A 5,239-nucleotide genomic window follows, 5' to 3' on the forward strand; every position below is an offset into this window, starting at 1 on the left:
AATTCTCTTTTTATTTTTTTCTCTTTCCTCAAGAACAACTCACAAGGAAGAACTAGAAAACCCAAAAGCCCCAACGTGCACAAAAAAAAAAGTGGGCGTCCTTCTCTTTAAGCCATTTTAAAAAAAAAAAATCAGATTTAGTCCACCAAATTTTTAAATATGCTCCTTTTCATTTTTTTTGTGAAGTATGGAGGATCTTCTTTTTCCTTTTATCATGAATCTAGATCCTCTAAATGGAGGGGATCCAACCCAACAGCACAAGGGCCCAAGAACCAAGAATAGCATTACCGAGAATAGGCATTATATATATCAAAAGTGCTCTGCCCGCAACTAATGAGAATCCCATTCTTGACATGAGGCTGCGATGTGTTATGTGGTGCTACTATTGAGCTATAGCTAAGCTAAGCTCTTCGAACTTAGAGTTACAACAATTGTTACTCTTTGCGTTTCTTGGGTGATTCAGTATTTGGCATTGTAAACTGCATGACTGTCTGCCCTAAACACTTGAGGCAGGGGTAGTACCATTTGTTCATGAAATATGGCCATGCATTGTTGTGTTTACTATTATTACACTAGGGCATGACGTCGATGTCTAATGCATTCCTTTTGAATGACGCACTCGCTATGGGACACAAATGTGTAGTTTGGTAGGAAGGCCAACGTAGGCCAAATGCCTAAATATGATGATCTGATAACTGGCAGAAGGCTAGGTGCATTGAGAAATGATAATTGGCAAGGGGCAGTATGGGTAAAGAGTCCTAGTTATGTTGCATATGAGACTCAGCATAAAACCAGCTTAGATCAAGAAGGATGAAAATGTAACTCGAAGCATGCTTATATTGAGCAATTTGATGTTATCGGGTAGTATACTACCACTACAGGGGGTGCATGCACCCACTGTACTAAATATTCATAACGTTGCACATTTGGAACAAAACAAAACATGAGACATCAAGAAAATAAAGAGGGATTAAGAAATTGAGGCTGCACGGTTTAAGATAAAAGGAAATCACAATAAAATCTCTCGTGATAAACTTGACAAAAATAGTGATGAACAAGATAAAGAAAGAAGAGATATGCTTGCCAAATCAAAAGCTAAAAATCAGCTATTATGTAGGCAACCATATCTATCCAAATGTAATCCCACGTGATTAAATAGTGGAACTTGCATATCTCAAGAAATCGAGAGAAGTTGCAGAGTCGTGGTCGTAAGCATAATGCTGAACCATGTTAAAAAATTGTTCTTCCTTCTTATTCCAAGTTTTGACTTGGTATCAGAATTACCTATGTGTTTCTATATGCAGCCTCAATTCCTCTATACTGTCATCACAGAGGCCTCTTTTATCTAGCAAGTTCTGGTCACCCTTTTGTTCAGCCATAGATAACTTGACGTATTGCCCTTCTTCCAGCCACTGTTTTCCCACGTCCCTGTTCATCTACACATCGTCACTGGCACCGGCCTTCGTTGGCCCCCTACTGCTCAAGCAACACCCCTTGCTCGTTGTAGTTCCAAGGAGCCCATCATTGCCCAGAATTGTCACTTGAGCTGGCCGAAATCTCCTAATTTTTGACCGCCTCTCCTGCAGCTTCTTCACCTTCAGCGCATGAAACAGGGGAAACCCATGTTCACCCTCCACTTCAAAAATCCAGCGTTGTTTCCACGCTCGTCCATTCACCTCGAGGTTGCATAGGGAGCATTGCCAGGGAGTTCTCTTTCCAATGGACCGGTGCTCTACCAGATCTGGCGTGGGAGTTGGACGGCATCAGGTAGTTTTCAGCCAACTATCTGCAGCTCCCCTGCTTGCGGCACTCTGTTTTCGACGTTATATTGATGAGATATTGCCGACTAATGACTCCCATCATGGTATTCTGATATTTGATCAACTTTTGCTGGCGTTTGAGTCTCCATGGCAGCAGCAAATCCTTCCTCGTCGTTACCAAACACAGGTTCCATCTCTCTTTTGTCTCTGTCCATGTTTTAGTGGAATACCTTTTCTAGTCTTCTTTTAGTGAAGCTAGATAGTTCCAACTATTTGCTATGGAGATTGCAAATAGAATCTATCATGTTCAACCAAGATCTAATTAAATTTGTGGATGCTTCTGAGTTTATTATGTGGAAGCGAGCAGATCAGTTAGCCTTGAGCTGGATCAAGGCTACTGTAGATAACTCTGTTTTGGGTCAAATCATTAGATCCCTCATGTCTAAAGATGCATGGATTCAATTGGAAAATTCTTACGCATCACAATCCAGTATGCGGATTTTACATCTAAAACGAGATCTTCAAGACGTGCGAAAGGGAGATCTCCCCATGGTCGAATACTTGAATAAAGTCAGATTTCTTGTTGTTGCTTTATGTGTTGCACGTAAATTTATTTATGATGATACTATTGTACACCGTGCTCTTAATGGGTTGTCTACTGAATATGAAAGTTTCATAACTTCGATCACTACCATGAAGAACCTACCTACATTTGCTGAAATATATGATCTCTTGTTAAATCATGAGAAAAGGCTTCAAAATATGAATCGCCATTCCTCTCAACAAGTTGAAAATTTTGTGGCCTTCTTTAGCCAGCGAGGACATGGGCGTAGTCGTTTCCATAGAGGCCGAGGTAGGGGCAGACAGCAATATCCTCAACATAATGGAAATCAGCCAAAAAGTTCTTATCAAAATCAAGGTAATCGTGGGTTTAAGGACTCTAACTCGACAAATCAACCTGTAGTATGTCAATTTTGTGGTAGGAAAAACCACACAACTCGCCAATGTTATGATATTCCTAAGGCATTTGCTGTATTGCCTTGGGACAGCAACCTACGGATACAATGTGGTACCTGGATACAGGTGCTTCTCATCATTTGACTGCACAAGAAGACATTCTCTCAAATAAATCTGATTGTATGGGTACAGATGGTGTGATGGTCGCCAATGGATCTAATGCTCGTATCTCCCATATTGGTAATGCCTCTATCTCTACTAATGGGACAAAATTTAATTTGCCTCATGTTCTCTATGTTCTTGGAATTGCTAAAACTCTGGTATCTGTAGCAAAATTCACTAGAGACAATCACTGCTTCTTTGAATTTTATCATCATAAATTCTTGGTTAAAGATATGCAGACCAAATGCACGCTTCATCAGGGACTGAATAGGCATGGACTTTATGTTTGGACCACATCGTTGGACTCTCATAGTGGGAAATGGGCTGGTGTGCAGCAGACACGAGAACAATCCTCAAGATATCAAGCATTGTCTACTTTAGCAAGGAATAAAGATGCCATGGTTTGGCACTGTCGCCTTGGTCATCCTAGCTCTAAATTATTGAATCTTTTGAATCAGACATCTTCTCTGTTTAAACATTTTCAATATGTTGATTTTTCTTCTAGTTTTGTGGTTGAAAAAATGCATTGCTTACCATTTGCAAATTCCAATAAAGTTGCTAGTTTTTCTTTTGAAATTGTGTATGCGGATCTATGGGGGCGAGCTCATCAAGTCTCTAGAGAGGGGTATTGTTATTATTTGTTGCTTGTTGATGATTATTCCAAATTCTCATGAATCTTTCCTCTCACCAAGAAGTCAAACACTTTCCAATGTTTCAAAAACTTCAAATATAGTTGAAAATCAGATTGGATGGAAATTTAAAAAATTTTCAGAGTGATGGTGGGGGAGAGTTCATGAGCCATGAGTTCTCTCAATTTCTCAATGATCATTGGAATTAAAAAGAGAATATCTTGCCCACATACTCATCAACAGAACAGTGTTGTCGAGCATAAACATCGACATGTGGTTGAAACTGACCTTATCATGATGTCTTATACTTCACTAGTATGGTATGATGCCTTCAAGACTGCAGTACATGTTATCAATCGTATTCCTTCTTTTCAACTTGGAAAGAAGTCTCCATATGAAATGTTATAACATCTCAGTGTGTTTGGATGTACATGCTATCCTGCCTTACTAGTTGAACAAGCTAGCTCCAAAATCCAAGGTCTGCGTTTTTATTGGATATGAAATTTGCTACAAAGGTTATCTCTGTTATGGTACAATCTCTAGAAAGACTATCTTCTCTCATCATGTAGTATTTGATGAAAATCATTTTCTATTTTCAAAGAAGAATTTTTGCGCTCCAAATATAGCTAAATGGTTGCTAGAGGAAAAACCATCTCTAACAAACGTGTCACATAAATGAAATCATTGAGCTGCCAAATCCTCTTAACGGCACACTTCCTGGACAAGAAGATGACTAGGTGATCCCTCAGCAAGATTTGCATGAGACATCCAATGGTGCAGAAATTGAAAATCAAGTGCCTCAACACACTCACCACATGGTGACCAGATCACAAGTTGGCACTAGATGTCGTCCCAAAATTCCTTTCTCTTTTCTAGCATCTCATTCTACTAGAGCAAGTCATGTAGACGAGGAACCTCACACCTTTCAGCAAGCTCAGCACAATGCCCAATGGATGAATGCCATAAATGAGGAGATGTCTGCTCTACATCAAAATCAAACTTGGGACTTAGTTCCACCTCCAATCGACAAAAATATTATTGGGTGCAAATGGATCTATAAACTCAAACGCAATGCTGATGAATCAATTGCTCATCACAAGGCTAGATTAGTTGCTAAGGGCTATAGTCAATAGGAATGGGTAGACTACTTTGAGACATATAGTCCTGTGGTCAAACCTACTACCATTCGACTAATTCTCTCTATTGCTGCAAGTCGTGGGTGGACCATTCGATAACTAGATGTCAACAACACCTTTCTTCATGGAACACTGCAAGAGGATGTATATATGATGCAACCTCCAGGATTTGAAGATAAACATATACTACATTATGGCTCTACGAACATGATATGACAAATTGAGGATATATCTAGAAAAATCAGGATTTCACAAGTCCAAGGTAGATTCCTCTTTATTTATTGCTAATGGCAATAATCAAACTACACTCGTACTTATTTATATTGATGATATTATTATCACAGGAAGCTCCAATGATTATATTCACAATCTTATAACTGCCTTTGCATCAGAGTTCTCTTTTAAAGATCTTGAATCCATTCATTACATTCTTGGTATTGAAATTGGTACAATAGAAAATGGGTTAGTTCTATCTCAGTGCAAATATATTAAAGATTTACTTCACCGGTCCAATATAGAAAAAGCAAAACCAACGGTTACTCGTGCAATAGTTAACTCCACACCATAAAAATACAACAAACATCCTTTCAAAGAA

This window comes from Nymphaea colorata, chromosome 2 (genome assembly GCF_008831285.2).
Source record: "Nymphaea colorata isolate Beijing-Zhang1983 chromosome 2, ASM883128v2, whole genome shotgun sequence".
Classification (NCBI taxonomy): Eukaryota; Viridiplantae; Streptophyta; class Magnoliopsida; order Nymphaeales; family Nymphaeaceae; genus Nymphaea; species Nymphaea colorata.